This window comes from Paroedura picta, chromosome 5 (assembly GCF_049243985.1).
Source record: "Paroedura picta isolate Pp20150507F chromosome 5, Ppicta_v3.0, whole genome shotgun sequence".
NCBI classification, from domain to species: Eukaryota; Metazoa; Chordata; class Lepidosauria; order Squamata; family Gekkonidae; genus Paroedura; species Paroedura picta.
In genome coordinates, this window is record NC_135373.1 from 91,728,603 (window position 1) to 91,750,119 (window position 21,517).

Consider the following 21,517-nt stretch of genomic DNA (forward strand, 5'->3'; position numbering starts at 1 on the left):
AGTGCTAGCAGTTGTATTTATATAGCAGCTAATGTGACAAACAAGCCAAGCTGCACAGTCACATTAGCTTTGTAAAGGGAGCACAAACTGCCAAGGATGACAATAAACGCTGTTACAGCACATTGCCAGCTCTGCTGATAACCCTGATCGGTTTTCAAGACAAACACCGGATTGGAGCCTCTGCTCTTCCAGCTGCAGGTATAATGATGGTGCTTTCTACAGAGGCTAGCAAGGGAAGGGTGATCCCCTGCCATAAGCTAATTATGGATATACAATTATCAGGACTTTGTTCAGGAGTCTTTAGCCCATTGCGTTGTATTTATATATTTTAAAACATTTTAATACAAAACTGTTCTTCAGGTGCTAAACAATAAAATTATGTATTTACTCTAAAAATCAGCCACCAGCAAACAGTGAAACATCTAGCAGTTAAGAACAACAATAAACCATTAGTAGATAATGAGTCCTAAAACTTAACCGAAAAAGTTTGAACACAGAAATGTCTCTGTTTGGTGCCCCAAAAGAGAAAGTGGCAGGTGAATAGCTATGAGGGAGTTCTATGAATTGTAGTCCAAGCCCTTAGGGGAAGGGAGAGGGCAGCACAGCCAAAGGATCCCCACCTGTGTGGGACTGCAAATGGGACCTGCAGGTGAGTCAGGGCCCCAGATTCACAGAGAAAGTGCTCTGTCCTATATGGCTACACTTCACAGAAACAAGCAGGGCTTTCAAAACAAACGCTCAACCAGATACACTTGTGAGAAGGTGGCTTTTAGGGAGATCTTGCTTTAGTCTGTTTCATTCTTTGAAGGTAATCACAAGCATATAAAATGTGTTCAGAAATAGCCAGCAACTAGTGAAATTCTCTTAAAACTAGTGAGATGTTTCCATACAGATCTTGCAGTCCAAAGACCTGACACTGTGCAAGCTTACCTCTCTGAATTAATTTCAGAGGCAGCAGATTGCAGGAACTTAATTTGCAAGGATAACGGTGGACAGCTCTCCCTTTCTCCCCCCCCCCCCAAAAAAAAAGCAGCCATGGAACCAGCCAGAGTAGACTACAGAAACTGCTCACTATAGATGAAACCATAATGTCACTTTGAAATGAAGGAGCTAATAATTTCCTCAAGCTCCTTAATGGAGAGAGGAAGTCCATATAAAACCAGTCTCCATGAATTGGTTAGGTCACTGCTGATCAGTGTTTGGATGTGTTTTAAAAGGAGGACAGTCCACCAGTAGGGTATGGGAAGCCGCAAGACTGACAGCAGAGACAGCATTTGATTGCTTGCTGTGCATTTACACTTGTCATTTCAGTGGCCAGACCAAGTCCTCCCTATAGCAGAGGAACATGCTCTGAATTGTCTTTTTATGCTGACTTTAACGTCATTCTGCTTCATTCAGATTGTCTCTGCCTTTGAAGTTTGTAGGTATTATATAAATTACTCTAATAATATATAATTGATTAAAAAAAGTCTTTGAGGCCTAGTAGTATTTGAAGCATTATACAAAAAGTCTCTGTTCAAAGTAACTAAGTAACAGAAGACTTTAAAAGAAAAGAAAATTATCATCCAAAGAAAGATTGGATTTCAGATAACTACTATTTTTTTTTAATTTAGCCAACCAGGAAGGAACAGGTATTATGAATGAAATCCAAACACTGCTTCATTGTATTCTAAAGTATTAATTTTAGTGTTTGCTCACTGACTTCAGAAAAGGATTACTGTTTAAGCCACATATTGGTAGAGTATCCCATCAAGCAGGAGCATGTACAAAAATGGCACTTAGCAGGCACACGCAGTCATGGAAAATTCTGCCCTCCTTGAACCTACTGTGAAACCTGTTGTTGCCTGAGAATGGAAAGTAACAAAAAAGATCCCTCTAAAGGAATGTTGTTGCCATAGAAACTAATCAAGACATCTTTTTAATCAGGACAATTACCTGGAAGTAGATCACCAATTATGAGGAATGACTAGAGACTACCTGTTTTCTTTTTCCGCCTACTGATGTTCATTTGTTTCATCAAAAGAATGGGACATGATCATCTCTCATTCAGAAGATTGCATGGCGGAGAGCAAATTGAGGCCTTATGAAGAGAACGTACAGACTGATCTCAGTTTTGGCAAAAAACAGGCCATAGCTTTATTAAACTCCAGCAGGAACACTGATGTAGCATGAGTCAAATCAAGCCATATGATCAGCAGACCACAATGAACCCAGTTTCCTGTGCTAATTCCCATGGCTGCCAAGGCTGTTAGCCAGCTTGAAGTCCCGTTCCCCTGCCAGCTGGTATCCAATCGGAGCGGGGGGGGGGAGTGATAGACATTTGGGGAACTCCTTGGGTATTTGGTTTACCCTTTCCACTGGGAGATGCAAGCCCATCCAGAGGGACCTCATCTTGGCATCCACACTGCGTCTTATGGAGGCCCCCATGATGGAGAATTGTGGGCAGTGGCCTGTAAAGAGCCCTGGCATCTGCAACTACATATTGTCTGCCGATGATCAGACTGTGGGAACAAAGCTTCTACTCAAAGTCAAGCAGGGAGGGGGGAGGACATGGTCCTGGGCACCCCATCTAGCTCCTCCCAGCCACTCCCCAGCTCTGCAATGTGGCACTGCAATGTGGCGTAGTCCCATCACTGAACTATGACAGAGGTCAGAATGTGCCAAGGGGGCCCAGGCTGCTACTAGGCACCTCCACCTCGCACCTACTATGACAGCCCACAGTAAGGTGCAGGTCTTGTTTACCAGTGCAACTCAAAAACTTCTCTATTGCTGAACAGATTGCTGAGCAGAACTGAACAACCCATTGCTATGGGTGGAGAACATCAGATTCCGTGCAATACCTACTTTGAAATTGCACCAAATATATGGCAGACAGAATCACAAGATCAGGTTGAAGTCTAGATGTTGGCAGCCAAGCAGGGATAGCCAAGCCTTTTTTCAGAATGAAGATCCAGGCTAGAATCCTCAGGTGTATAAAACCTGACTTGTGTTTCCTGCATCAGGCTAGCTATAATCTTACTTTCTGGCCATCTATGATGTTGCACCAAAGGTCAGGAGACAGAACAGCAGTTGTCTTCATCCTCTGGCAAGTTACCAGCACAGTGCAAAGAGTGAAGTGGCGTGGGTCATTTCTGCACTGTGGTTTTGCTCCAACTTGACTTTTCCCCTCAGCCTTATGCACACAAATGTTTGCCAGTTGTTGCTCAGTATAGACACTGAGGCCTTCCATGATGTTGCCTCTGGGCATTGGGACTCAGAGGTTAGGGCCTCTGAATCTGGAGGCTCCCTTCAGTCACCATGGCTGTTAGCCACTGATAGAACTATCCTCCATGAATCCTCCATGTAAAAAAGCAAAGAAGTATTGTTCATAGATGGCCTTGGCATCACTGCAACTAAATGGTTCAGCAAACCTGGCATCCTTCCGACGGAAGTGGGGTGATGGTTGGCTCTACACATGGCTGAAACTTACAGATGCCTGCTTCTCCATGTGATTAAAGGTAAAGGTAAAGGTATCCCCTGTGCAAGCACCGAGTCATGTCTGACCATTGGGGTGACGCCCTCCAGCGTTTTCATGGCAGACTCAATACGGGGTGGTTTGCCAGTGCCTTCCCCAGTCATTACCGTTTACCCCCCAGCAAGCTGGGTACTCATTTTACCGACCTCGGAAGGATGGAAGGCTGAGTCAACCTTGAGCCGGCTGCTGGGATTGAACTCCCAGCCTCATGGGCAAAGCTTTCAGATGGCTGCCTTACCACTCTGCGCCACAAGAGGCTCCATGTGATTAGGGCAGCCTTATGGGGATTTGCATATTCTGATTTGCAGGCAGGCAGCACTGCAAATTAGGGAGACAGATGGAAATGACACATTTTCCTTACCCCCAGTGAAGGGCAGCATCTGTTGTATCCTCTTAATGTGAAGCACGTTGTAATCAGTCATACAACGAGACCAAGATAAAGATATGAATGGTCAGTGAGGGGGATGTTGTAGTTCATGAAAGTGTGCTGACATCACTGGTGGACCAATTCTGTAGGTATAAATAGGCCAGTATATTCAAGCAAAACACTTGCTCCTATGCCTAGGAGGAGCAAGCCAGGAGATAATTAAACTGAAATAAGCAGAAGCCATTGCACCTATTCGAGCATCGAATCATATTTTCCCTCCAAATCAGTAATTAGTATCAACAGACTTATTGGTAGTCACCTTCCCAGTAAGATCAGTGCGGAACATTGCTAAATTCTTCTGTCTTCTTTCCCTTTTAGATAGACGTGCAACAAAATAATATCCAAATCAACTTGTTTCATAATGATATACCATGTCATTAATTTTTCAATTTGAATTAGTTGTAATGTTAAAGAGTAAGGCATATTTGATTTGGGTTTTGATTAGTTCCCCTCTGACTGTGTCAGGCAATCTGATCCATTGAGGATGAACTCTTGGAACTGGGAGTGCCTCACCACTTTGCATTCTGAGTCCAATAAATTGCATGAACAGCCTCACCCCTGAAGAACTGGACCTCCAACCTTGCTTTACTTTGTGAATGGAAGAAAATATAGGCAGGGATGATTTCACTGTATGGGCTGAGATGACTTCCATTGGACATGTGGTCAATACCCTTTTGGTTGAGCTATTAGTTATATACAAGTGAAAGAACTATAAGGACTAGTGAGGGGCATATTATTTCCCTTCCCAAATATTTCCTCTTTCCCTTTTCTTAGTGACTTCTAATCTGGTGAGTAGGATTTAATTCCCCACTCCCCCACATGCAACCAGCTGGATCACCTTGAGCTTGCGACACTACAGATAAAATCATCATATAAGAACTAACTTTTCTTCTTCTAAAAGCTTCCATAGGATCTCTTCTTTTCCTACTTCCTTCACTCCCCATCAACAACCAACTTACCATTATCTACCACCCTCTGTTCCCCTTTCCCTCCTTCCCTCCCCCTGACATCCTGTACCTAGGAAAACCATGGCACAGTTGCACAGTGGGAAGCTTCCATCACTTTTCGCTGCTCTCCTCATAACATCCTTGTGAGGGAAGTTAGCATGAGATTGTATAAGGAGCTTATGGTCATGCAGGGAGCTTCCATGACAGAGTTGGGATTTGAACCACAGTTCTCCTAGTTTTTATCCTGAGCCTCTTAACCAATACATCATACTAGCTTTCATGGGGCAGCTGCTTTTGAATATTAGGAAGTCAAGTGTTATCAGATTGCTTGATGGTTGCTGCCAAGTCTGGCCACAGTAAGTAGCCTTAAAGGTCAAAACAGCCCTGGAAAAGTTCCTATCCAATCCCTTTTCTTTTTATTGAAAGAAACCAAGGCTTTAATATTGGTATGATGACTTTGTCCTCTTCATAGAATCATTTCCCCATTCCTCCTTGTCAACCTTCCCAGTCCTCAGTCAATGCTAAACTGAGTTATTTTTTTACAGTTTCCAACTGTTTCTGCTCATTTGATACTAACTATTCAAATCACTTTGAGCAGCATATCACACAAGGCTCTCTGGCTATGAGGCATTAACTTTTCACAATCCTTCACATGTTTAAACAGCACTTATGTGCTTTTATAGCAAAGTCTATCATAGTGGGCAATATTGTTATAGTTGCCTAGCATCAGCTGAAAGTTATAGACACTGCTTCTATTATTTTCTAGTGGGGGTGAGACCCCAGTATTTTTTTTAAAAAAGGATATAATATGTTTCTGCAAACCTGCAGCCTTTTCATTTTTGTGGAAAGATCTGTCTTGTATGTTCAGGGCTCTAATCCAGGGGTAGTCAAACTGCGGCCCTCCAGATGTCCATGGACTACAATTCCCAGGAGCTCCTGGGAATTGTAGTCCATGGACATCTGGAGGGCCGCAGTTTGACTACCCCTGCTTTAATCCCTGGATTTAAGTATCCATAGGTCTGACCATGTTAAGAAGTACATAAGTCCAAAAAAGCTGCTTATTGACCTGTTGTGGAACTTGCTTTTTATTTTGGTATCAAGGATGCCAATGAGTTCTATCACACTCATAAGGAGAGCCAAGAAGTGATCAGTGATAATTGTTATTGACAGTGCATAGACAAAATAACCAGTTATGCATTCTCAAGATGGCATTCCCTGAAGAATCTTAATATGCTCTTCAAATATCAACTTACAGCTAGATTTTGATTTTTAAGATGTGAATGCAGAGGTTAGAAGTGCAAGCACTGCTGCCATTGTTATTTTATGATTTCTTACGAGTCTCCCAAACATCACTATAGAAATATACAAACCAATGAATAGGAACCAATGTGCTATTATGTGCTCAGGGTTGCAGTTCATTGTTTATTGATGCAGATTAAATTAGTGGGCTACAGCCTAAATGAGCAACTCCCTCACTTTCATAAAACTGCAACATGTTGATTTTTAAAGAGCTCTTAATTTAGTTTTCGAATAATAACTTACTTCATACAACATTTCAAAGCGGCATGTATTTTAATATTTCCTGTGACTGGTAAATTTTCCAAAATGTTGCAAGCAATTCATTTTAAATGGGATTAGAGACATATTTACATTTCCCTTTTCAGAGAGTTTTAAAGCCAAATCAGACATGATACTGAAACTGTGGTACGTGCGCTCCCAAGTGGATTATTTTCCTTTTAAAAAGCAGGTGATTAGGACCGCAAGTATAGTGTAGTGGGAGGGGACTGGGCTTCCATGCACACCATTTCAGTTTGTGAAACAGCAAGGGGGTGGGCCTGATTCTGAATCCATGTTCTGCATGTCTACTTTTGAAGGGGGGAGGACTTCTAGAGAGCTCATTTGTCAGACCTTCCAGGGAAACACTTGGGGCCATTTCGCACGGCTTCAAAGTAGCAGGATGGTTGCAAATTGGAAACGCTACAAATTTGCCATAACCCACGACGTCGTACACAATCTGCAACAGTCCTGCAACCGACCTGCAAAAAGCGCTTCGTTGTAGCGCTTCTAGGGGAATCCAGAAAAGTGGATTCACCCTCCGGATAGCGATACACTCCTGCAACCAATCTGCAACAGTAGCGCCACAGACTTGTGCGTTACCATTGTTGCGGTTTCTTCAAAGTCCCTCCTCCCGAGCCTTTCCTCCTAACTTCCGGCGAACTGTCCGCCATCTTTTTTCTCCGAGCGAGCGGGGATCTACGAGGCAACGAGACAGTGACTGGCTTTCAAGCAAGATCACTTTCTGAAATTCTGCCCGGACACCACAATAGTTTTCCAAAAGCACAGTGGCACACACCGTCACGTTCCAAACATTTGCCCATAGCTTAAAACCCCGTCTACCTTAGGCCAGTACTAGCGGAGTCAACGTACGGGGATCATTTTTAAAAACTTTCCTCTGAGCGTGCCAACGAACGTTCGCCGCTCGCAGTCTCCTGTTTAGATTACTGGGGTTCAATAGATATGATTCGAGGTGATTTCATGAGGGGCGGTTTATGTGTAGTGGGTCTTTGTGTGGTTCCGGGTGCGTGGTTGTGCTTGGGTGCGGACAACCCCTTCCATCGGCGGCTAGACCTCCGGCAAGCGGAGTCGCCGTCCGCCGTTCATTTTAAAAAACTGTCCGCTGAGCGTGACAACGAACGTTCGCCAGTTACATGTCATTGATTTATGCTTTGGTTGGTGAATATTATTGGGGAACTGTCGCGTACCACTGCAATTGCTCTCGGTTTTACACCGGCATGCGTTTTTGTAATGGCGGACATCTCACTAAAATGGCTCCCGCTGCATGTTCAAACTGCTCTTCCCGCGTGTGGACGAATCAGCGCATGCGAGAAGTCAAACAAAAGGCGCTAATCTGGCCATTAGGAGCAGATCCTGTTCCCGCGCGAGGAGTTTTGAACGTGACATGTGACCTAATGTGGCCAATGCGCGTGTCCCCTACTGCCCTCTACCAATCAGGAGCCGGCTAGTCCCTTTGTCTTTGTGTGCGGGAAGGTATATGATCCGTTGCACCCTGCACCTCGCACCACCATTTTGCTCAGCTACTAGCGAAAGAACCATGGAATCCTCTTCTCAAGCCTCGTCCGTCCCTGCAACCGGCCGTGGCCCAACTTGGAGGGACGCGGAGATCAGGGACCTGATCGCGATTTTCTCGGAGGAGAAAATCCAGGACGCCTTCCAGTCCTCTCACAGGAATAGGGAGGTCTTCGAACAAGTGGCCATAAAGATGCGTGCCCTGGGCCACAACAGGACCGGCCTTGAATGCCGGTCGAAGACCAAAACGATGCGGGCGGAGTACATGAGAGCCGTGAACCATAACAAGGGTTCCGGCAACGAAAAGGTCACCTGCCCCTACTTCGAGGAGCAGCGCCAGCTGTACGGAGACGGGGAAGGAGCCGGCAGGCCGAAGCGCGTCGGGAGGAGCCTTAAGGTGGTTCGGAAGCCGGCTGCCCCGGTCGAGGAACCACCCGCTGAGGAGGATCCCGGCGAGGGCACCTCGTCCAGCTTTCGGCCTCCACCCCCCGTCCAGCAACGACCAGCGGAATTGGTCACGGTGGACCTGATGGCCATCGCTCCTGGGGAGCCGGAGGAGGTTCCTGAGCAAACGCCCCTTGCCTCCGGTAAGTAATTTTCTTTTTATTTTATATTTTATTGTTTTTATATTGAGCAAATGTGTGTTCTGACGTTTGGGGATCGTTTTCTCGTGTGTTCGTTGCTACGCATAATATGATAGGATGTTTGTGGATTGCTTTGGGTGGCTTTTTAAAACGGTTGTGTTTAACCAACAACCCAAACAGTTTTGCAGCATGCCTCAGCCATAGGCCTTCTGCAGCGCTCTAGCCACTACTTTGGGACCTTGATGTGTGGTTCAGGTTGTGTGCTTGCTCCTTTTTCACTATTGTATGCCTTGTGTTCGTTGCAACGCATGCTATGCTTGGATGTTTGTGGATTGCTTTGGGTGGCTTTTTAAAACGGTTGTGTTTAAACAACAACCCAAACAGTTTTGCTGCATGCCTCAGCCATAGGCCTTCTGCAGTGCTCTAGCCACTTCTTTGGGAGCTTGCTGTGTGGTTCAGGTTGTATGCTTGCTCCTTTTTCACTATTTTCTGCTCTTGTCCACAGAGACACAGATGCCTGGGACGGTGGTCCTAGAGTCCCCTGCAGCAGTAGCAGAGGACAGTGATTCTGGGGCGTCCACAAATGTTGGTAAGTATCAGTTGCAATAAGGGGGGGGGGTTTAACTGCTTTGTGCTTTTCTGTTTGTGCAGGGCAGCAGCACTGCCAAGAGACAGAAGATAGTCCCTCAACGTTGCTGCTTTAGGGTTTGAAGCTTGCTTTGCCACACTTTGGTCCTAAATCATGTTCTTTTTTCCCTTTTTTCAGATTTCATACCCGGGACACAGGAGGAGGAGGAGCGTGGGGTGGCTGGACCTCCTGCCCTGCGCAGGCGGATACAGATACAAGATGGTGAGCGTGCATGAACTGTTCCTTTCGAGCCATGGCTGCAGGACAATGTCTGTGTGCAATAACTGTGTGCTTCCTTTTCATTTTTGTGCTCCCCTGGCATTGTTCTGAGTCTTGGTTTAACATGTAACCAAGAAAGGCCACCATGGGCAAACAAACAATAACCGTGTGCTCCCCTGGCATTGTTCTGAGTCTTGGTTTAACAATATGTGACCAAGAAAGGCCACCATGTGCACCAGGGTGGGTTTTGACTGTCTCGTTGTTACTAACAGTTCTTTTTCTCTTTTTTTGCCAACAGAGGTCCTTTCTGAAGACGACGAGCCAGCTGGCTCACCACCCAGGGGCGCTCTCCCGGCTGAGGAGAGGCTGGCCAGGGAACGCGGCAGGCTGCGGCGCGTCTCCGTCCTCACTAGTGTGGGAGAAAGGATCCTGGAGCACTGCCAGGAGGAGTCCAGGCGTGCAGCTGCTGCAGACCAGGCGATGCTCTCCCTCGTGGCCCAGGAGGGCAAAAAATTCCGTGCCATCCTTAGAGATTCGAACAACTCACTACGCGAAAGCGTGGAGGAAGTTCGAATGATAAGGAGGCTGATGGAGAGGGCGGTCGCGGTTATGGAGGCGGCCCCCCCTCCTCAGATTACAGTGAACGTCCCCCCCCAACCCACACCCCCCCCACTACCTCCAGCACCCACCCCACTCCCCCCACCACCTCCAGCACCCACCCCACCCACCCCCTCTCAGAATGCCGCGACCCAAACGAGAAGGAGGACTGTTCTCGGGAAGAGAGTCGTTAAACCCGCGGACAAGTTCTCCCCCTCCTAGTTTGGGCCATTTTGTCTGTTTATCTGTGTTTGCTGTTGTCTGTTCAATAAAGTTTATGTTTTTGACTCTGTCTCTGTGTACCCTCTCTAGTGATTGTGCCAATTCTGGCACCGTTGTGTGGGTTGGAGGTTGGAGGGTGTTTTAAAGGTTAAAGGTGTTTTAGGAGTTTAGGGTGAAAGGTGTGCGAGTGTAAGGAGTCACACTGGAGTCTTTTTCAGGAAATTTACAACAACATTTTATTTTCAGAAACAGTTCAACAGGGGAAAAAAACAAGGGAATGTAACTTGGACCCCCCCACCACCACCCCCACCCTCCAAGAAAGCCAACTTTTTTTTAACAAATTCAAATATTTAACAGGGATAGAAAAATGGGCAAAGTAACTGGGAACCCCCCCAACACCCCCCACCCCAAAACACAAAAAGTAAACAAAACTTAGGTCCCACCGCTCCCCTCCCCAGCCCCTTCCAGCTCCCTCACTCTCCTGCACAACCGTCCCATGGTCCCCCGCACTTTGCGGCGGAAGAGGTCTTCGTCCTCCTTCTTCTTAACTGTGTGGGGAGGGAGAAAAAGTACACATTAGTGCCAGACATATTTTCCAATTTTTTTAGTTTACATGCATACACTTTTTGGTGGCCGTAGCCACAGTGTGAGAAGAGTTGGGCAGTGGGGAACATAACCTACGTTCTTCCGCCTCCCTCTGCTGCCTTTGCTGCTCTAACTCCCCTTTCAGGTCTGCCACTTCAGCCTCTAAGGCAGCCACCCTGGCCTCCATGGCACGCAGCCTTGCCTCCATAGTTTCTGCTATAGAAATCAAACAAAGAATTTAATAGCACTTAAAATGGAGGCATCACAGCAGGCTCCCATATTGCTCCATGGGGGAACACACACATGGGTCTCCCGCACAGACATAAAACTCTCACCTGCAGCCTGTCCCGAGGTGGAAGGTCCCTCTTCCTCCCCCTCCTCAAGCTCAGGTGCTTTTGCCATCTTGGATGGTGATTGTGTGGCTGGGCAAAGAAAAAGAGAAATCATAATTAAAAGCACACAAACCAGAGATGAAACACAGCTGGTAGACACACCACAGTTAGAGTCAAAGCGCATAACCAAAGTGGTTCTACACAGTACTGGCGGGCTAAGTCAGAGGGGGTTGACAGCATCTAAGTACTTTCTCGAATTTCATTGGGGACAGTAGGGGAAAGAGGCAGCTAGTCATGCCATGCATGTTTAAGGGCAAAACACAACGAGGGCAGCACTTACCCATATGCCTCCTCATTTCCAGGGGGGGCTTCCCAGCCTTCTCCCATATTTTCACCATCTGGTCGTGGAAGACCGTCCTCCCGCTTGGCTGCGGGACCCCCCCCCCCACTGCTCCAGACTGTTGAGGAAGTCCAGCTTCACTCGCTTAAATTTTGTCCGGACCTGCTCCCAGGTCCGGACATAGCCCCTCTCCCTCAGCTTTGATGCCAACACCAGGTAAGCACCCTTGGTGTGGCAGTGGGTGCTGGCCATAAGGCGGCCAACACTTTTAGATTGGAGCACTAGCTCCAGAAGTGCCTCAGCCTCGGCGCGCTGCCAGAAGGAGCCCTTCCGTGGCTTCGGCATCTTCGGAATGACGGTTAGGGAACGAACGTGCGTTGCTCCGATCGACCACCCCTATTTTAAATGTATCAAAGCTGCCCACCAATAAAATTATTCCTTGGAACATAAGTGGATTGATCCTCCGGCTTGACAGGGGTCGCCAATACTTCCTGGCTACCCGCCTCCCCGAACTTTCCCCGTTCAGCGCTTCCGTATTGTGTGTGTCAATTTCAGTGGGGAGTTAGCATTTAGGGCTGTCAAAGTGCTTTTCTACCAGAGAATCCCCGTTTTTTTGCAGGCAAAGTACACAAACCGCACAAGACAAGGTTAAACAAAGAACACCAAACTTTATTCAACAACAGAGTGGGAAAAACAATTAAACACGCCTCCTGTTTCTGTAGATGTGGGTGGCTATGGCGTCCCGAACCTTGCACCCCTCAGCATAGATCCTTTTTCTCCTTGCTTCAGGGATGTCTTGAGTGTCCTCAAGGACCACAGGATCAGGTTCATCCACAGGGAAGGGGATGTTATGTCCCTTGTCCTCGCATATGTTGTGCAAAATGACACACGCGATGATCAGCGGAGTCACATTGTCTATATGCACATGGAGTCGGGACATCAGGCAACGGAACCGGGACTTCAGACGTCCAAAGGCACGCTCCACTACATTCCTTGCCCGGGAGTGACTGAGGTTGTAGTGGCTCTGCACGTCTGTCCTTGGCCGCTTGTAGGGAGTCATGAGCCAGCGTCGTAATGGGTAGGCTCCGTCACCGAGCACCAACGCCGGCACACGCACGCCCTCAATGGTGGCGGTGGGGTTTCCTGGAACAAAGACCCCTTCGTCCATGGCTTTCCTGAGGTTGGATTCCCTGAAAACAAGGGCATCATGCCTCCTGCCACTCCACCCCACCTCGGCATCGATAAACCGTCCGGAGAAGTCCACAGTTCCTTGCAGGAGAACAGAACAAAAGTCCTTCCTGTTCCCGTACTCCTTTATGCTTCCCCCGGGGGCACGGATAGGGATGTGGCTTCCATCGACGGCCGCAAAACAATGCGGGAATCCAAGCCTGGCAAACCCGTCCATACTCTGGAATAAGGGAAAGAAAAGAATATAAGCCATGGCATGTCAGCGTGGGGTGTATCGCGTCTTCGTTGCTGACCTGTCAAACAAGAAAAAAAATTTAAAGGGCAAAGGGGATCGAATGACACTCACCGCTCCAAGCCGGTCTCCGAGGCACACGACTTTGCTGAACAATTCCGCCTCCATGGCGAGGCAGAACTCCTTAAGGATATCGCCAACCGTAGTGACTCCGAGTCCGAATTGCTGGGCTACTGTCCGGAAGTACTGAGGGGTTGCCAAGTACCACAATGCGACCGCCACCCTTTTTTCCACTGGCACGGGGCGCCGCATGCCAGTGACTTGCCTCTCCATGCGTCCACGTAGAGCCTCCACGAGTTCAAAAAATGTCCCCCTAGACATTCTAAAGTTGGCAATCCAGTGGTCATCATCCCAGCGAGCCCACACAAAATTTTCCCACCAGTCAGAGGATCTTTCGTCCGCCCAGAACCGGGGGGGGGAACCGGACCTCTGCCAGAGCTTGCCAGTGCCTCTTTGCCGCCATGGTTGCCAGTTGAGAACGTCTTGTGCTGCTGGTCATCGCTCTGGCAATACGTTCTCGGTATTCCTCTGAAGCAGCCCTCCTATGCTGCACAGTGGTGCGGATACGCTGGACCAACGCAATCATCCGAGCCAACAATTGAACAATAATCCTCTCCATTTCAACGTTAACCTGTGCTGCGGGCAGTAGGCTACGCAAACAAAGAGAGGCCGACCGCGTGTCTGCCCAGGTGCATATAAGCAGGTAACCTGTGGGCGTGTACTGTGGGCGGGGATTAACCTTTCAAACATATCAATGCATCAACCTCTGGTTCATAGAAAACAATAGAAAACACGTTCCAAGGGCGCCAATGATTTGACGATTTGACGTTGCTACGGGTTTCCCAAGGTTTTTTTAAAAAAAAGGGGACCCCGACAAGTCCGGCTTTAGGGTCGAGGTCAAAGGTGTGCCCGCAGTTTGATTGACGGGCACGGGAGGCCAGAAGCGCTAAAAAGGGACCTCCTTTGTAGCGAAAAGACGGAGAACCGGAAGCCTGTGGGTTACGAAAGTGACGAGAAGTGAAAGTGCTAAATTCCGCAAAAACCGCAGCTGTGCGTTACGGGCACAGCTAGTTACATTTCGCTAGTTGAAGTAGCGATTTCGCTAACAGCAACCAAATAGCAACTTTGAGCTCTGTGCGAAATGGCCCTTGTTTTCGACCTTATGCTTTTTATTTGTGCAAGTCTTGGTAAACCTCCATATTACACAGAGTTCTCTTAATATAAAGGAACTGATGCTTTCTGCAATAATTCTACTGCACATATGAAACAACTAAGCACTAAGCTGAGTACAAAGTATCTGTGTATGTGCCTGGGAGGAGATTTTCAGTGAAATGTTTCCGTTTCCCCCAACAAAGCTTATCAGCAATACACTTTCCCTTCCCTTGTGTAAAACTCTTTAATTTGTTCAGATGCACTGTACTTTCCAAACTTTTTCGGCTTGAACAATCATCCATCATGCATCCCAATGTACCAAATTACTCATATACTGGTTGCCAATTAAATGGAAAAACACTATGCAATTTCTGAAGTTAGGAAACTATACAAGGAGATGTCAAAATGAAATAAATGCAGTATAAATTGCTGGTGCCTATGCTTGATTGTCAAGATCAAATTTCAAATATGACAGCTATAAAGGTTTCAGCTTTAATATAGGAATCTAGGTCTGTCTGTATGGCTACAAACTCACCAAGGAGTATCATCCAAATCAGTTCTCCTGCCAAGCCTGCCACATGAAAATTGTCCTCTAATCATCAAGAACTAGAACACGAGCCCTAGATTAATAAGGGATAATTAAAATCAGTTTATTCATGATTCTCATTTTGACACAATAAATCTTTGGGGGAGATGGAAAAGAGACATAACAGATTATTGGCCTAATCAAGAAACAGAGTAAAAAGAAAGACAGTAGCATTGTACAGTGAGACTAAAAAAATTAATTGGCACAATACAGCAGCAATTATATGTAGCAATTCAATACAAATATTCACTTTGCTCAGTCTTATTGTTCATTTGCATTATTTTAAGCTATATACCAAATCAAAAGGATCTTTTAGTGCAAAGTATGTTCTTATCACGAGTAGTCGAAAGAAAAGGAAACCAAAAGGAGGAAGAGAAAACATGGAGGGTGAATTCCAGCAAGCAATCAGAATGAGATGGAGGTGGTCATACTCTGCCTGGTTTGATGAGGAGGGCCCAGTTACTTCAGCATCCAGAGGTTATAGTGCTAGTACCCAGTATCCTTAATGGACAAAGGGGGAGTTTGCTCACAAACCACCTTTTGGACAAGGATGCCTGCATCTCATTAACAAAGCATCACTTGGCCAGAAGTGTTCTGCGACATGTCCGTTTCATTCAGAAAAATGACCAGGCCATGTTTGCATACTCACAGCAAACAAAATATACATTTTCTAGCTGGATGCCACATGCCTCCAGGAGGATCCTGGAGTGTGCAGAGCAACTTTACTGTTCTCCTGAGAGACCTTTCCCTCACACTATGCTGATAACATTTATTCAACAAACAAGCTTGGGGCAGAGAGTCAGCTTGGTGTAGTGGTTAGGAGTGTGGACATCTAATCTGGTGAGCCGGGTTTGATTCCCCGCTCCCCTACATGCAACCAGCTGGGTGACCTTGGGCTCACCAAAGCACTGATAAAGCTGGTCCAACCAAGCAGTAATATCAGGGCTCTCTCAGCCTCACCCACCTCACAGGGTGTCTGTTGTGGGGAGAGGAAAGGGAAGGCGACTGTAAGCCACTTTGAGACTCCTTGGGATAGAGAAAAGTGGCATATACAAATCAACTCTTCTTCTTCTGTTGAGAGGATCATGGCACCCAGGCGTTTGCTCATTTTTTGTTAGCCTAAGTGCTTTCCTCACACCCGTGGCCATTTTTTCCTATCATTCCTATCTCAGCCATCTCCCTTTCTTAATTGCCAGAGACTCAAACACCTGGACATTATTGCTAGCTACTCTTTTGTCTTCACTTAGGAAACCCATTAGGGTTCATTCTGAAGCAATCATTGGTGCCTTCCCTTACAAAACAAAGGTTTTTGGCTAACATAGAGACCAGGAAGAGCCAGCACCTGGCCTCCATTTCTTTGTTTCACCTACCCCTCCCGCACCAGTCAAACCCTCCCTCTCCTCCCCCAGGCTGCACAATAATGATGGTGGACTGTTATGACCGTAAGAGGCTCTAGGTAGATGAACTCATTTGCTGGGAATGTTAGAGGAATGTTAGATCTCCACAATCTGCCCAGCCTCAACCAAAGAGCTGGCAGAAGAGCTCCATTTTAAGGGCCCTGTGAAACCTATTTAGGTCTGACAGGGCTCTCAATTCTTTAAGGAGCTCATTCCACCATGCTAAGACTTCTGTCTGGGTTTTCAGGTGGGGACACCCTTGTAAACATTGATGGAGATTCTGCTTGTTATCCCTCTTGCTCTGGTCTCCTAGAATTTACTAATTCCAATATTCAGGAGACATGGTTATTTCCAGTATTTTCACTATTTCCAAAGTGAAAGTTCTCATGATTTTAGCTTTGGAAGATGATCTGGAAGCAAAACCAATTACAAAAATGCTAGAGGTGCCCTTGGTTAACTCAGAATCACAAAATCACAGAATTACAGAATCATAGAGTTGGAAGGGTCCATACAGGCCATCTAGTCCAACCCCCTGCTCAACGCAGGATCAGCCCAAAGCATCCTAAAGCAACCAAGAAAAGTGTGTATCCAACCTTTGCTTGGAGACTGCCAGTGAGGGGGAGCTCACCACCTCCTTAGGCAGCCTATTCCACTGCTGAACTACTCCGACTGTGAATTTTTTTTCCTGATATCTAGCCTATATTGTTGTACTTGAAGTTTAAACCCATTACTGCGTGTCCTCTCCTCTGCAGCCAACTGAAACAGCATCCTGCCCTCCTCCAAGTGACAACCTTTCAACTACTTAAAGAGGGCTATCATGTCTCCTCTCAACCTCCTTTTCTCCAGGCTTTTCTCCTCTCAACCTCCTTTTCTTCCCAAGTCCCTCAACCTATCTTCATAGGTCCAAAAATCCAAAATCCAAAATCCAAAAAATCCAAAATCCAAATAAATAAATAGGGCTTGGTCCCTTGGCCCCAGATTATTCTCGTCGCTCTCCTCTGTACCGTTTCAATTTTATATAAGTCCTTCTTGAAGTGAGGCCTCCAGAACTGCACACAGTACTCCAGGTGTGGTCTGACCAGTGCCATATACAATGGGACTATGACATCTTGTTATTTTGATGTGATGCCCCTGTTGATACAGCCCTAAATGGCATTCTCCTTTTTTACTGCTGCATCACACTGCCTGCTCATGTTTAGTTTACAATCCACAAGTACCCCAAAGTCTCGTTCACACACAGTGTTACCTAGAAGCGTATCCGCCATCCAGTAGGCATGCTTTTCATTTTTCTGACCCAGATGCAGAACTTTACACTTATCTTTATTAAATTGCATCTTTTTCTCATTTTCCCATTTTTCCATTGTGTTCAGATCTCGTTGAACTCTGTCTCTATCTTCTGGAATATTTGCCAGTCCTCCCAATTTGGTGTCATCTGCAAACTTGATGAGTAGTCCTTCCACCCCATCTTATAGATCATTAATAAATATGTTAAAAAGTACCGGACCGAGCACCGAGCCCTGAGGTACCCCGCTACTCACCTCCCTCCAGTCTGATGAAACACCATTGACAACAACTCTTTGAGTGCAGTTCTCTAACCAATTCCCTATCCACCTAACTATCTGAATATCCAGATTGCAGTCCTTAAATTTATTTATCCAAGCATCATGGGGAACCTTATCAAAAGCTTTACTAAAATCCAAGTAAACGACATCAACCAATTTTCCATGATCCAGCAAACCTGTTACTTGGTCAAAAAAAGGAAACCAGGTTGGTCTGACAGGACCTGTTGGAGACAAATCCATGCTGACTTCCTTGGATCACCAAATTGTCCTCCAGATGTTTGCAGATCGCTCCCTTTAATATTTGCTCCATTATCTTCCCCACAACAGAGGTCAGACTCACTGGTCTGTAGTTTCCCAGGTCATCCTTCCTCCATTTTTTGAAGATCGGAATAACGTTTGCTTTCTTCTAGTCCTCCAGGACATCTCCAGTCCTTAAAGAGGCCCCGAAGATGATGGACAAGGGTTGTGCAAGTTCTCCGGAAAGTTCTTTGAGCACTCTCGGGTGCATTTCATCCAGCCCAGGGGATTTGAACTCATCCAGTGCAGCTAAATGCCTCTCGACAACATCTCTGTCCATGTCAACCTGCCACCCAGTCCCTATCCCTTGGCTACTGCCATCTCTAGATGTGCCTAAACCCTTTGACCTGTGGAAAAAAACAGATGTAAAATAGGCCCGAGCCTTTCTGCTTTCTTTGCATCCTCCATTAAAGTTTGTCCATCCGCACCCAACAGTGGGCCTATTGCTCCTCACATAACTGAAAAATCTTTTCTTGTTACAATGGGCTTCCCTGGCCAATCTTAGCTCATTCTCAGCTTTGGCCTTTCTGATGATTGATCTACAGTGCCTAGTAACCTGTAGGTACTCTTCTTTAGAACTCTGTCCTTCCCTCAATTTCCTGAATATTTCCCTTTTCTTTCTTAGTTCCTCTTCAAGTTCTCTGTTCATCCAAATAGGATTCTTAGAGCTCCTGCAGTGTTTTCGTCTTTCTGGGATAGTCAAGGATTGAGCATGCAATAGCTCTTGTTTGAGGAGCGCCCACCCTTCACATGCTCCCTTCCCTTCCAGCATTCTCATCCATGGTATGACACTCATCATGTCTCTGAGTTTATTAATGTTTGCCCTACGAAAATCCAACATCTGCATCTAGCTACCAGCTTCCTTGCCCCCCCATCTCAAAAGGAATTCTATGATGACATGGTCACTATCCCATGGTCCCAGAAACCAAATCTCTCCTGTTGGCACCAACTATGCAGCCACTGAAGCCACAAGCTACTTGTGGGGTACTTGTCAGCTAATGCTATTGGCTGAGAGCATCAGAGATTTGTAGTCTTGTAAAAAGTAAATAGGACAAGCCTTGAGGTTTTCTCCTTTACCAAAGGATGATTTTAATGTGGTTAAGTGCATTTGTCAGAGCAGGTGATTAACCTTCCAGCATCACCCTAGATGTGAGGATTTGTGACAATCTCTACTCTCCCATCTATAGCCAGGAGAAAGACAAATGGCTGTTTGTGGATTTGGATGCAATTACACAGCAGGAGCTTTGATTATTGTCCAGTAAATATGGATTGGTGTGATAGGGATGAAGTGCCCTGGAAATTCAAAGAAAGGGTCCATGATTGATGTTCGATTGGCATACTCAAAGCCTGTTATCTTTTGAAAGGGTTTTTTTTTTGGGGGGGGGAGGGCTTCCTGCCTTGAACTAGAGAGCCTGCTTTAATATAAATCTAGATGCATTTCCCCATACCAAAGGCAAGTGAAGGCTGTGTATGGGAAACACTGTAAAACTTGAAGGTGCTTTATAAATGCTGTTAACTATTATTGACTTGCAGGCGGGCATTCATGGTCTGAAAGGAGACACTCTAACTTTTTTGGCCAAAACAGGCCACAGCTTTTATTAAACTAACAAATTCCACAAAAACATTGTGTTGGCCAGCAAGGGAAAAGGGAGCCTGCCCTTAGGCCCTAATAATCCTATACACCCCCCCCCCACAGGTCCCTGGAGAACCCGCCCAGTATCCCCCTGGATCTGCAGGGCTCTCTGCTGTGTGGGTTTTGACCCATAGAATGTGTGCCTGTGATGCCTCAGGAGGTGTGGATCTCCCTTGGCCCACCCCAGGTCACCCACTCTTTGGGCCCCAGCAAGCTACCCAGCCAGGTAAGCTCAACCCTCAGTCCTGAGGTGGCATACCATTCAGGGAGTCACTTTCCCCCTCCAGACTCCCTGACCCTTCTACAAGCTCCACCCCCTTGCTATCCCTGCAAGCTGTGACAAATATGTAATACTGAACCCATAACTGCCAACATGGCATACCATCTAGAATAAGGTGACCAGATTTTAACACTGGTAAAGTGGGACACCATTGACGGGGGGTTCTTGCTTAAAAATTTGGTCTATACGGAGCAACAAAATTTTTCATAGATTGCAAAAATAGTATTGTAATATATATATTTATAATTTCGACATAAGTACAATTTGCCAGGTGCCCCCAGATGTCCCTCCAAAAGTGGGACAATCTGGTCACCTTAACTTAGAACCCAGGGAGCGTGGGCAGTTGTTCCCTCTGCCACCAGGAGAGAAAGTTTAGGCTCGAGGAACGTCTGTGAAGGTGCCTCCCACATGACGCAGCTCCCCGGGCTGTGTATGCTCTCCCCACTCCCTGACACTCTCCTGGGAGCATCCTCCTTCCCGCATGCTGCCGCATCAATGACGGCTTCTGGCGAGTCTTCTGCCGCTCTTTCTTTAAAAAAATACTCTATCTACACAGTGAAAGTAGCATCAACAGAATAACACCTCAATCACTGGGATCATGAGAGACCCTGTGAAACAGGGTTCAGTCCTATGCATTTAACTCAAGAACACATGGAATAATCATAAGCAGAGGTGCCCTCCAGCATATGCGGTGTGCATTTCGTTCACCATTAAGTAGCTAAAACACTGAAGCTAGCCATTCCAATCTTACCTGTCTTTAAAGCCCAGGGAAAGGTGCTGCTTCTTGTAAGAAGGACCAAGCTCAAAAGCATCCCGGAAGAGCTTCTTACAGAAGGTAAAAAATATAATTGCTTCTTCCCACTTGTCTGAGCTGCTGTTTCTGCACAACTATTCTAGGAAGCAATGGAGCTAATTATTACATAGCTTGAGGCAGATTTTTTCTCTTGCAAACTAATTGATGTTTTGATTCAAATGGAATGATGTACAATATGGAGCATTCATTATTTCCTCTCCCCAATCATAGTAACTGCCTGTGAACAGCAGCAGAGATGTAATAGATAGATATGAAGCATAAACAACATTCAATACTTTAAAATTGTGCAAATACTTCTGGCCTCTTTTAAGCACAAGATTATTATGTATATGCAAGACACCATCAAAATATTTAACTTTGCATACCATGGTGAGTTAGTGCTATGGGGGGGGGCAGCAATGGATTATATATCCATGTACCTACCCCCACAAATTATTATGTTAAATTATTTAGCTGTTGGAAAGGGTTCTTTTCAGTAGATTGAGCTTTTATTCTTCCTACTTACTTTGGGTCATGCAGATTTTGGGATACGGCTATTAAAATCAGATTTTAATGAGTTATTTACAACAATCACATGACAGCCAATTTAACTTGTACATATATCATATGAAAGTCATTGCCACTGCTTCTACAAAGAACCTGATGTTGTACGTCATGGATTGTATGTCTTCACCATTTTTTAAACTTTGAAAATGATTCTGGTACAGCACAATTTGGAAACAACACAACTGCTCCAGCTTTTTGGGCAAATTTCAGAATGTGATCCTCTGTATTTCTTTCTGTCTGATTTCTCTCCCCTATTGATATGAACAGGGAAAAGACTTTGGGGTCCCT

The 21,517-nt window shown here is 46.0% G+C and overlaps 1 long non-coding RNA gene across 1 annotated transcript in view; it reads left to right on the forward strand.

Moving 5' to 3' along the window:
• LOC143838139 (uncharacterized) overlaps window positions 1-21,517 on the forward strand; it is a 129,780-nt gene that overhangs the window by 44,253 nt on the left and 64,010 nt on the right. The window lies entirely within an intron of this gene.